At 41.8% G+C, this 13,737-nt stretch overlaps 1 protein-coding gene across 1 annotated transcript in view; it reads left to right on the top strand.

The window, feature by feature from the left end:
• The first annotated feature begins 1,427 nt into the window (after window positions 1-1,427).
• The window catches only part of zfhx4 (zinc finger homeobox 4), a 174,794-nt gene continuing 162,484 nt past the window's right edge, over window positions 1,428-13,737 (top strand). Inside the window, exon 1 of the mRNA XM_067578654.1 lies at window positions 1,428-1,523. The gene's annotated coding sequence lies outside the window, so the exon portion shown is untranslated. The remainder of the gene's footprint in view (window positions 1,524-13,737) is intronic.

Below are 13,737 nucleotides of genomic sequence, written 5' to 3'. Positions count from 1 at the left end.
TAGTGTTGTTTAACTGGTCTGTTAAGACTGATGTTGGGGGGTGGTGGGCGGGGGGGACATACACTTAAAGTCAATGTGTCAATATGAGCTTAAGTGAAGGAGTGGCATGAAAGCTAACCACAGAATCAGACTAAGTGTGAATTTCCATTTCTCTCACAAGGATGGTAATTACGGCTGTACTCCTTTATCCTCATTCTCTCAAACTGTCTTTGCCCGCAGTGTGCACGCATGTAAGTATGTGTAAGAAAGAAAGAAGGAGGGGGGGGGGGGCCTTATATATTATTGCAGTCACGCTGCCCACGTCTGAAAACATTTCACAGGCAGTGCAAGGGAAATGTAAATCTCAGTTTGCTGAATCTAACACACACACAGAGAAGAGAGAGAAAAAAAACCTCATCTCCTCTCTCCCTTATACACACATAATGCATTAAAATGGAAAACAGCTCACACTGGCCCCGGCATTGAAGGGGGCCCTAATATTTGTTTTTCCCTCTCCTGTAGTGTCCTCATTGCCAATGACCAAATTTATAATAATCTCTGCCTCAGAGTCCAGCACTGCTTTCAGAATCTATAATCACCTCGGCAGCGGTTCCTCCAGCCTGACCGTGGCCGTCTACAGGCCCGCTTCCCTTTGGCTTCATCCAGCCCTGCTTCAGCGATACTGCAATTGCACTAACTGTAGGTTGGATGGTCTGCATGTATGGTTTATTGTTACAAGGACACATACAACCACTCTGCGGTATTGCGTGCAGTCATCTGGCGTATACCTGCAGTCACTTAAATAACACCCATATGACAAAGAGGACTGCATGCATACATGTGGCAGATTGTGCCCTTGCTCACAGCCATTGTGCCGCTTGGCTCTGTTTCTAGCTCAGGATAGAAGCAGAGCTATCAGTCAAGTTTCCAAAAACCAGTCTGCTGCCTGTTGTAGTTCAGTGTGGGGTGCATGTGAGCGAAGCTGCCAGAGTCAGGGATTCCCACTGGGACAACTTGGATGCCCATACTGTACCAGAATTGCATAAACACAATTGAATATAACAAGATAAATCTGTCTTCAAATGCGCGCTATGTGTTAGAAGTGACAGAAATTCATTTTGTAAACCCCAAATACTGAATTAAGTATGACAAAACTGCTAGTGGTTTAAAACTGACAGCTGTAAGTGTGGGAAGGTGCAAACTTTGCTCTGTTGTGGATTTTGTTGAGGCTCCAACAACTGACTGATGGAAGTAAGTGGTAAACCCAACGTCTGGGCATTAATGTTCTTTAAGAAACTGATGGGTGACATAAGATATTAGGAGGAAGTTACAGGAAGTGAAGCTTTTATCACCAAGATTATGGTGCTAACAGATTTTTAGAAAAAATTGATATGGAGATTTTTTTATGCTTTATCGGTTAATTAGTTGTAAATCTTGCAGGGAGGATCGGCAAAACATGAAGCAACCACAGTGAGCTGCTAAAGTGAAGAGGTGCAGGTTGGCCGCTGCAGTTTGGGTGAACTCGTCACAAACACGTCATAAAGGTAAGCAACATCTTTTACCATGTTATTCCTGTCGTGCCTGGATCACATGCTCTGATCAGTGATGCTCCTCATGGTACAGCATTAAATCTCGGCATATGAGTTATGCATTTTATGAAATAAAATGACAAATATTATGCCTCAAAGCAATGCATTTTCAACACATTCGGTTTCAATAACTTATAATGTAAAGCAAACAGTGTTTTGAGCGTCCTTATTATTTTCAAGAGTTATTCCATAGTGCTCAGTTTATTCTATTATTTTGTCAAATTTGCCTGAAAATGTACCTTTGTATAAAGCTCTACCAACCATAAAAATATCTAACAGTGCTTTTACCAAAATATCTTTAAATTCAGCCCACTGAGAGATCTCAGAGAGACCGTGAAAGTCACTTGAATTTTTTTGTTTCAAATCGTGTTCCTTTCTTCAAATAGAATGACAGTTTTCCTATTGGAGAACTAATTTAATGCTTAAAGCTTATAACAGATGTTAACTTTACATTTTTTTGGGACTTGGTTCTTGTTGAAAATTGAATTTTCCATGTCGAAGAATTGTGCCTTCAAATCCTTCATTTTTGGGTATCCAAGAGAATTTTCCTGACCAGATGGAAAGAGCAGAAAAAAATATTTTGATCTGCTGAAAGTGAACTGAACTGGATTCCAGCTGCTTTGTCCAATATGTCGTAGTTTTCTAACTAAATTGTCCTTTTGTTGTTTAAGAACACTGTCAAAATGTAGTAAAGTCTGAATTTTGGCATTTTCTTGTGAGTATGTGTGCGCAGTGCTTATGAGCATGTGTGTACAATCCTTAATTAATCTGAGACACACATTTTAAGACATATTTACCTTTGTACATCTTACTTAAGGAAACAGATTTGCCACCAAATGTGCTTTGACTAAACAGCCAGAGGATTACTATAGTGTATAGGGATGTCCTGATCTAGTTTTTCTGTTCTGTTATATACCAAGTCCAAATCTATACTTCTGCATAGCAGAAGAAGATATGAAATGTTGATTTAAAATGTATCTGACATTGCCACATAGTTTTCATGTTCTATATAACTCAAATACTGAAAGTCCTGTTTTATGTTGAATGTGTAGTATATATAGTATTTGCGTGGTGTTGTGTTATGTTATGTAGTATGGTATGTTGACAACTGGAGAACACGAGTACTGAAGTAGAACTAGAGAGAAGACGTATCACTCTGTTGGAGTTGTTGGCACTACAGAAACACTCAGTCCACTTGCAATTGAACGTTACAGAATGGAGGTTCTTCCCTCACAGTTGATCTTTGGCTGAGTTCAGACACCGGCCTGCAGAGAGCACACAAACACAGTAAAAGACAGAAAAAGCAAATAGCACAAATACTGTATTATATCATTAGTCAACACAAAATGTTATATAATGCAGCCAAACTGAAACACAGATTACACTGTACAGTATACTGAGTAGAGTTAGTAAATGAAGATATCATTCTTCACTGTGGATTACTTAACAATAGCATGAATCAGACCTGCCATTTTCAATCCATGACTTTGGTTAAAGGTCCAAGTTAATTTAAAACTATCCCACTTCAACAATAAACATTTAAAAATGAATATTATTGAATATGTCCTTAATATACAGAACATATTACTACTTACTTAGAATAAGCTGATTTCTTCAACATACCAGGTGTTCTCCTCTGTGGTCATATACTTCAATGGGTATTTGCCCTGAGTTGAGCCTCCCAGGCATAACTTCCTCTCAAGCATTCCCTGCCAAATTACCATGGCCTAACCCTAACATTGGTAATCTACAGCATTTTTCATTGGTTCAAGCTAAAGTCCTGTTTATACTTTAATAACAAATTGGTGACATTGAAATGAAATCTAAACCCAGCTGCTCTCTAGTGGGTTAAAGGCAACGGTGAAATGAATGCTGACTGGCATATTTTCCCCTGCATGTTTTGCAATTCAATTATTCATATGAATAATTAATATATACTTCTATTTGCAAGTGTATGACCTTAATGCCCATTGCAAAACATCATATCAAACAAGTCCAGTATTTTATTGTGATCCTTGTTAATTTTGTAGTTGCATAATGTCTTTTATATTGACTCAGTAAAATTCAAAACCCAATTTTACAATTTAATTTTGCTATTACATAAATCAGAAGAATAAGTGTGGAATATTTAATAACCAAATCTGTTAGCTTCTTTTTTCATTTTCAGTCCCGCTTTTATGTTATCATCTTCCCTTCATCTCTGTTTTCTTAATTTACCAATCCCTGCTCTCAATTTGCTTGACAGGTCGCATCACCAAATCAGTTTTCCAAGAACAGACACACACCCACACTGACACCATGCAGATTCAGACATATGATAAACACACATTTCCTTTTGCCATCCAAGCACATATACATATGAAGTACTCACACATATGACTAGTCTTGATTAATCAATTGGCTAAAACAAATTTTTACTACCCAGCTCCTCCAGGGGCGTTACCTCAGGCGGTCTGTGGTCTGCATAAATCATAAATCAGACCAATCTGATGATTGCAGCAGTGATAGCCCCTGCTTCTGCACCACCTCTGCCAAGCCTAATGTTATTTCCCTCCCCCGAAATGCATAATAACAGTAATGATAATAATAATATGCACGTCAAACCCAGCTCATAAATATCAGGATCAATTTGGCTTGAGAGAGGGTGCATATGCATAAAAAAACAACTCAAACAAGGGGCAAGTGAGTGCTCTGCCAGTGTTTGTGTTCTTGTTACAGAAAAAGAGAGGGAAATGAATAGACACAATTCTCCTGAAGAGAGCTGAGTGACCCCTTACATGCATATTTTGCTCATTTGTATGTGTGATTTTTGTCCCTGTGTGTATGTGTGTGTCCTCCCATTGTGCATGAGTGATGACTTCAAGCAACTGTGACCCCCACACATCTCCCCTCCATGCATATAAAAACAGCCTACTGCTTTAATATCCTCATTTAATGACTAGCCCCAGTGAAAGACCATTAACGTAATGACATCACACTGGCCATCACATACACACACATGCACACAAAAGCATGCTAACTCTTAGCGGCAAGGTTCTCTTCTTTCACTAATGAACGATGAATTAACAGTAGAGGTGAAATGTTTTTCATTATTATGCTTGTGTGAGTACAGCTATGTCTTCATTTTAATCCTAATAGGAGGTCTTTGTGATTGTTTGTCGACATATAGGCTACAATATCTGCGTATGCATTTGTGTGTGTGTGTGTGTGCATTGGCCGCAGAGTTGGGGGTTGCAGTTTCATCTTACTAATTCAAGGACAGTTCCTAATCATGCAGAGTGAATACATGGAGACATTACAGGAACATATGCATTAACCTCTTGCATATTTACGTCATGCACGCACACACACAAACGAAAAACACAAGCACGCACGCTGACTACACAGAAGCAATTTGTAATATTGAATAGCTGACATGGTAAGATTTCATAATCTATTGACAGTGTCACAGCACAGTCATGCAAGGTGGTGGAGCTATTGATAAACACGGTATTGGCCTGTCATCCGTGTTCCTTAATCTGGGCTGATGTAACAAACAGCAGATCCAAGGCCACTACTGATGACATCATAGCACCCATGGGGGCTGAGGACTCCCTAAAGCAGGGCTTTTCCTTTTGCACTGCTTTGGAGCTGGACAATGAATGATTTGTGTTCTTATCTGTTACCAGTGAATGACAGACACCGACGATGAGAAGTATAAGAATCATTTTATTGGGTTTAATACAGCCAGTACACAATTTATACATTGCATAGATTGAGTTCGTAAAGCAAACACAGTAAATAACAATGAAAATAAAACTCCAAAAAACTCATTTATACATTAGTTTTTGAAAAAACGATGGAAAATAATTAAAATGGATACTTGGTAAACTTGTTATTTTGGCAGTAATAGAGCTTCATCATCACATACGACACAAACAGACACGGCCGTACATATATACATAAACATTTGCATGCGAACATGTACCCAGCTATACACCAAAGCATAAGGCAAAAAACAAAAATATGTAATGAAAACCCTTGTTCCCAAACCATGAATGAGAGTTTATGCCATTCTATTAAAAAGAATGAAACATTAAACACAATTCAGCATTGTAAGCAGTTCATAATTCTAATCAGCGAGCTAATACAGTTGATATACAGTATACTGTACCTCAGGACACAATTCCCCCATGGTGGCAATTATCGCAAAACACCCAAGATCAACATCCCAACACACACACACTTGTAAACATGCATACGCATACCATCCACATCATTTTTGTCCCTCCAATTAGAATTTTTAATATCCTGGTCCGCGTTAATGGAGATTAATGGCCAATCGCCATAGTGAATTCCAACGTCATCTATTATCATTCCAGCCTTGGTCCCAGTCCGCTCTAATTACATCCTCAAAATGCCCTCCGCTCCGCAACCCCCCGCACCCTAAGATCAATCAATAATTTTAATTTTCGGATGCCCCCCAACCCCGCTCCAATCCCTACCCTCGTCCACTGCTTTTGCTCCTTTCTTCCATCTCCATGCGTGTCGATTTGTTTCCAAAGAAAATCAAATGCCGTAGAATACAGGCTGATGGGGGAATTAATTACCCATCTCATCTATAGCTCCCTTTGATTCCTTCGTTTGTTTGTCCGTTTGTTCAGTCGCTCGTCCCCCTTGTTTCTCTCTTGCGTCTGCTATGTCTTCCCTCCCTCGCCCTCTCTCTGTCTGGCGCATGGGGGACGCTTTCCACTCTTTCCCCCTTCTTGTCACGTAATTAGCATGCAGATATGCATCGCCTGATTCGCAAGTCAAATCGCCTCACCATTTCCCCTCTCTGTGGCTCCATTTTGGGGTCTGATTGTTCTTATTCAAATGGGTGTTTGATTTGGGTAACCCCCCCCCCCCACCACCACTCCACCCAGTCTACCCAAACACACACACATATGAACACACACAGTGTATGATAACATGATTCCTCTTTATCTACAGACAACAGGGCTTTGCCCAATCTGCTCCTACATTCTGTCCTGCTGCCAATCATGCAAAACAAGTATAACATGAATAATTTAACAAATGTCCAATTTTGTAGCCATTTCAGAACATCTCGGATGTGCTGCAGCCTGTCTGAACCTCCTTTTCTGTGTGTCCTACGTACCAGCCTGCCAATAATTTTCAGCACACCTCAATGGCAGGTTTCATAGATGCATGCTTTTCCTCTTCGTGTGAAAACCTCCTGCTTGGTTGGCACACATTCACACAGACATGAATACAGTACAGTATGTGTTTTACAACCCCCCCCCCCCTCCCAAAACACTACAGAAATACACCTCTCTCTCTCTCTCTCTCTCGCTGTCTCCCCCTCTCTCATTCTCACACACACTGAGCACGTCTGCTGGTGCAGGAAGGTGTTTGCTCAGCACATTTCAATATGAACATCATAATACTCTATCTAGCTGCCATTCGTTTCCTTGTCATAAACCAACACGAGCCAGCAGTTTTTATTCCTGAACGCTGTGAGACAAAAATCACATTAATTTTCCCACTAAAACTCAAATGACATTATGTTAAAAAAAAAAAAAAAAAAAAAAATTGAAGTGGGTTGCAACATCTATTTTTGATGGCCATGACAAAAATATGCTAGGAGAGTCAATATTTGACCTTTGCCACATTGCATAAATGGAGGTCAAATTGGAGGCCAGACCTCTATCTTTCACCCTCATTTTGCTTTAGGCTCTCATACATACTTATATATTATATCCCACCGAATGCATACGGTGATATTGAAACATTAAATTATCATCATTCCTCCATAGATAAAAGGAAGCAGAAGTTCACTGGCCCCAATGAGGCAATTTGGTGAAAGTACAATGCTATAGTGCGGTTTGGGAATTTCCTGCTATGTGTCCTCACATGTGATTCTTACACATGAACACACACAGCAACAAGTGTCAGAGTGTAGGGGGAGGTTTCCCTGCGTAGTCATGTCTTGGTATCGTTGGCACCAGGCCAGCTTTGCCATCTGTCTGCTCTCCCCCTTTCTCTGTCTCTCCTCCTCCTCCTCCTCCTCCTCCAAGCCAATCTGCTCTACATTTGCTATCATTACGTGCCTGCCATCCTTATGGCATATCAGAGGCAGGCACTAGGCACCCTTTACCCCTCTCTCTCTCCTCCTCCTCACGCCCCTCTCTTCACGCCCCTATTTCCGCGCCCACTTCGCCACAGAGTTTTCTAAAGGGTCCAGGTGGCATCTTGCCCTGCTCTCTTCTCTGAGTCAGGACGGAAAACAAAGAAGCGCGGTGAAGAGAACAAAAAAAGCCCCGAAAACGAGGATATACTCCTTTCCACATCCTGCTTGGAGCCCGCCGTGCTTCCTGTGCCCACAGGCTTGGTGTTGGTTTGTTGTTGTTGTTGTTGTTGTTGTTGTTGTTGATTTCCATGCTTCTCCCTCCTCTGGAATGGCTGTTGCTGTTTGAGCAAAAAGGCTGAGAAGTAAACCCTCTTCAAACCTTGGAACTTCCCTGGCTTTGGTGCTATTGACGGGACCTTGGTACGTCTCATATGCCCACACACTCACTCACACACACTTACACACATACACATGCACGTAGATGCTGCAGAGTGTTTCTCTCAGAGCTCCCTGCCACCTCGTCCGCCTGCTGCCTCGAAAGAACTGGGAATACCATGGGATCTACCAGAGACTCACTCACACGTACACACAGACACACGCCGGATTTAATACGCACATGCACTCGCCGGTCGTTTGAGGCTGCAGGAAAGTGAATAATCAATTAAGTATTGATTTCTTGTAAGATTTTGTAAATTTCAAAGGCAAAGACAAAGGGGGTAGCTTAAGGAGAGCCGCCGCGAGCGAGAGGAGCCGCAAATTAGCCAATAAACACAGACGGGGGAATAAACGAAGGTGAACGAACGAACCGCTCGTCATTTGCAATATGCTTGTGTTTTTTTTTCTTGTCTCTCTATTGTTTCTACATGCCCCTCCAGATGAATTAATGCTGAATGCGACAATGGTTTCCTGTGGAGACGAAGAGATGGCGAATGGGCGAGCGAGGGTTAAAAGCAAAAGCTGCAGGAGGAGAGAGAGTGAGTGACTGGAGGTAATTAGGCAGTCGGCAACACACACCTCATCAGTATGCGGAGTATGCAAATTGACCGGCTGGCTCTTTATTTTTGTCATGGATCAGAAGGCAAGAGCTACAGAGAAGAATTAAGAGCTATTATTCTACCCAAGGAGAGGCTGATATATGCAAACAAGGGGGAGATGGGGAGGAGGAGCAGAGCAAAGAACACTCTGTAACCAAAGAGATATACAATGGACTCCACTGCAAAGGAGAGTCAAATACAATCACACAAATACACTCATTCTCCTTCACACCCTGGGAGATTCTTCTACATTTTCGCTGGAGGTAGCGAAAGAGAAAACGACAATCAGACATGCACCTTCATTCCCTATTATGCCTATCTCCGCATATTGATAGGCTGATTCGTGGATGATAATTACCTTTTGGAATATCGAATCGCGAAACGAGCCTCGGAATGAAGGAACAAGAAGAAAGGACAGAAAAAAAAAGAAAAAAAGAGCGGAGGTATGCAAAGGCACTAATGATATTCAGAGCGCTGACTGTGTGTCATCTGCATGATGACAACGGCCAATTATAATGAACCATTGGCTCTCCACCACAGATAAGTAGGAGAGAGAAGGATATGGGCGAAGAGGAGGGGGAAGCGAGAAGAACTTCGCCCGTCCCTTTCTTCTTAATTTGCCGCTGATATTTGCAGATTCTGCGCCATGTGGATTTACAGTAACGATGCATGTTGGAAGAAAAAAAAAAATGACAACCTTTCCTTGCATCGTCCCTTAAATGGAATAGAAGGCCACAGAAGATGAGAGTATCCCTCCATGTAGGATTTAATGGCTGCTTAGGGTGGTATTCCATTGCCACGTTGCTCAACTGGGCTTTGGTTCTGATGGCACTCCCTCCTGTACCAACCATCGCTCTGATGAACCAAAGAATCTGTTGGAAAACCCACACATACAGACAAGCACACGCACACATGGCGGCATCATTCACAGTGCCGCCCTCTCCCCTTCCTCATCACAGTACAAAATGCCTCCCATCACCGTTTTGCATATTCGCATGCCGCCCCGCCCGCCACAAAGGACTAAACAGCCGTATGCAAAACAGCCTGGTATCCCCACTTACATAGTGATGAGACGGAACAGTGTGAGAAAGAGGGGAAGGGGGGCGGGAGCTGTGTGGGGGGGGGGGGGTTAAACATGATGGGGGTGGGGGGGAGTACAGGAAGGTGGGGAGGGGGGCAGGAGTGCCACAGGGGAGCTTGTTGGCACTAAAAAGGGGCACGTGCGGTGATACCACTCCTACTGCGTGATGACAAAAAGAGGCGGGCGTGGGAAAAACAGAGGAGGGGAGGGGGGATAAAAGGGAGGGGAGAGGAGGGAGATGGGGGACGAGGGCATGTTGGCACTAAGAGGGGGCACGTGTTGCCGGTGGAGGAAGAGGAGGGGCGTCGTGGGTGGGCGAGGTGCAGTGGGAGGCGCAGGGAAAAGAGGGGTTAGAAGGGGGTGCGGCAGGGGGTGGCACTAAACACAGACGAGTGTCTAAGGAGGAAGGGGTTTCAGATTGAGGGGGCCACCTGCATTAAGGAGGAATGTCACACCATTAAAACACAAGACGCACAGCCAACCTCCCTACACACACACACACACACACACACACACACACACACACACCTCTTATCAGATCTCAGGGGAATATGCCAGGGGGTGTGGCTGCCATGCCTGTGACGAAGCATGGTAACTTTAACACGAAATACCCACGTGTGCTTCCACAGACCTGCAGGGGTGTCAGCGATGTGTGCACACATACACACACACGCTTATATGCATAAGCAGATGCATCAAGAAGCTGAGATTTTACTGGAATTCTGGCACAAAGCCAAAAACGTACACACTGTGTTTCTGGTAGCGCACACACACAAAAACACAAACACACTCAAACACACTTCATGCACTGGACCAGAAGCTCTTTTGATACACTGACTTTTTTGCATTCCTTTGAAGAAACTGTTTTGATTCCTCTGTAAGATTTCAATCTGTTGTATGGGATGTTTTATTGCAGTATACAGTACACTGTGGTAGAAGAAGTAATACAGCCACCATTAAAAGGCTTTATTTAACATATCACAGCCTATATAGACAGATACACAAGAATAAATTACACTACATTAATGTTTTATAGGCTGCTGTATGTATTTTAAATATATTTTTTGTAATTCAGGTTTGATATATTTTGTTATACAGTGTATATGTTTTCACTTGTTGCTCCAGTGAAGTTTATTATTTGAAATTTGTTGTATTTTATATAGTATATAGTATTTTATATTTATTGTATAGTTTTTTGTTCAGCTGTTAAAAAAAAGTGCCAAATGATGACCAGTATAAGGGGCCTTATGTGGTGTTTACCTATTGCAGTTTCATTGAAAACAAGACTTTTAAGTGTTACAATACATATTGCTGTCCTTACTTCTTTGGGACTTTGTCCAGTCATTGGAAAGTAAGTGATGTATGTAGGGAATAAAAAGAAAAAATGTGTGATAGAAGGGAAAGTGGGACAGATTTACAAAAATATGCCTGTATCAAGTGTTTTCTGAACAGCAGATTTATGTTGGATTGTCACTCTCTACAGTACATGTTGTCACTCTGGCCAAGATCCAAGACTATCTCAACTCTGAGTTGCAAGTGTACCTGAACTTTGACCTTGGTGACAAAAACCCAAAATTGGTTTGACTCCTATCAGGAGTTCACGTTCGCTGGCTTCAAGTCATCCAGTTGGAAGTTGATTTGATTATTTTCACATTCACTTCTAGTTTGAGAGCGATAGTAGTTTCACATGTCCTTCTTGAGATGCAAGCCTATAGCTTTTAGCCTTGCTAAGTGAATCATCAGTGGCAGTATCAAATTACCCTCAACAGAGACCAAAGGTTACTTAAAGGCCTTTTAGTCATCCACGCTGGCACGCCAGCTAATTTACAGCAGACTCATTAGACCAGCATTAAACACAATTTCCTGCCGACAAATTTCATTTGGTAGAAAAATCATTACCATGGCAATAATAAACAAGCTTATGCAGTAGTTGCTAATGGCAATTTGAGTAACCTAATGTCGTTAGCAAACCCCAGAAGTAGCAACAGTGGCTATATTCGAAGCTCTGTTTAACATAGATGTTGACATGACGTGTGTTAAGATTACTTCAGAGTTTTTTTATTTCTTTCTGTTTTCTTTCTCTTTTTCTTTCTTAAGCTTTGTCTTGGGTCTGGACTATGATAGTGGAAATATAATGTTTCATAACTGTCAGTGCACAGGGTTGTATGTAGCCTGGGGTTGCTGTGCTGAACAATAAACCATAATTTGATAGATGAGAAATTACAGCGGTCCATCTACTGTGCAGGGCCCTCACCCCGGGCAACGCAATACTGCGCCAGATGATGTGTCACATTTCTCTGAGAAAGGGAGAAAAATGAAATTATTCTTTTATACTTTGTTAATAATGTCTGCTTGCGTTTTGAATGTAACATCCCTGTTTGTTTTATGTAGATAAACTAATACAGCGGATGGATGTGAGGCCTCTCACTGGCACTGCCAATTATTAAAGGCCCTCGGTCATTTAAAACTCCATACATTGCATTGTGAGAGGTGCTGGCAGGAATGATCAGCCCTGTAAGTTCATGTGGTGCATATATTGTTGTATACACCACTGATTTATATTTAACAGTCACTAAACACATACCACCTCCTCTCTCCCTCATGTGGAGAGTTACTGTAGGATATATGCATAATAGGTAGCTGGCCCACCTCTGTTAGCCAATGCATTTGCCATTAGCGAATGTATATCTCTTTGAGTGTGCATGGATATGCTGTGGAGCAGGTTGGAAATTATGTGTTTTCTGTGACATTGCGGCTGAGAACTACTCAGACCAACCATTAGTACCCCTGGAGCATGCTCCAGTGCTGTATCATTTGTGTCAAGCATACAGGACTGATTTGACTTGGTCCCATGTTGAGTGACTGACAGCCATGTGAATAAACATAATGGTTGCAATCCTACTGGAAACTAGCGCTCAAGTGTAAATTAGTGGGCAGCACTAATAGCATGCATAAGAGGGAATGTTTTAAGTGCAAGTATTTAACTGAAAATGTACTGCAGTACTGGGGGCGAAGGTAACAAGTTTGCGGGGTGATGGGCAGTTATTTATCATCCCTGTTGTGTAAGCTGTTGCTTTGTGATTTCACCACTAGTGTCACTGTGAGGCGTGTGTTAACTTTTACTGTTCCCACATCTTACAAGAAAGAAATCCATTCAAATGTGCCCCAAGCAGAGGCTCTCAATGTCTGATCATATATATAAACAATGCACCGAGACAGTTATGCTGTTAAGAACATTATATTTTTATTGCATGTTTCAAAAGATCCAGCCAATAGCAGGGAGGCTAATCCCTGTCCTTTGTTCTGCTGTATTGTATGTCTTGTCAGACAACAGCAGCACTGAAGTCAATGGAGGAAACATTTTGTCCTCTTTTTGAAGCCGCTGAAGCTCACATCCTCAGAAGGTGGTGATGTCATGTGAAATGAATGGCTTTTATTCCTCAGTAATTTTACGATCTTGGCATGAAACCTTATATCCTACCCCATTCCTATTAAGGAACACCCCCACTCTTTTTTTTTTTTTTTTTTTTTAACAAGAGCGAACTGATAGATGTTCAGAAAGATGTTTTTTTTCTTCCCCTTTGTTCTGGTCAGTGGGCTCATGCAATGTTTATTAGATTAAAAGTCAGTCACTGCGACGAGAGAAAAGGTGAAAAAATGCAAAACATAAAGGAGAAGCCCATCATGGGCACTGGCAGTGCTTTCTCTGTTGGTCTTTTTATTACAAATTGAGACCAAATCACTTTGGAAGGCACCAGAGAGGGGAGGGATAGATTTGTCTGTGATTTAAAGCAGCAGCATGTAGTACAGCGTTTATGATCAGAACTTGCGTCTGTGTCTGACAATTAATGTGACTCCAGTCGGTTTTATGGCCGGATTCAAACAGGGACTGCGTTTCATAGTGATGATAGAAGACAGAGTGGACATAAATAAGAATATACATAT

This window comes from Thunnus thynnus, chromosome 21 (assembly GCF_963924715.1).
Source record: "Thunnus thynnus chromosome 21, fThuThy2.1, whole genome shotgun sequence".
Classification (NCBI taxonomy): domain Eukaryota; kingdom Metazoa; phylum Chordata; class Actinopteri; order Scombriformes; family Scombridae; genus Thunnus; species Thunnus thynnus.
The sequence above is the reverse complement of the archived record's forward strand: the minus strand, read 5'-3'. Positions and strand labels throughout refer to the sequence as shown.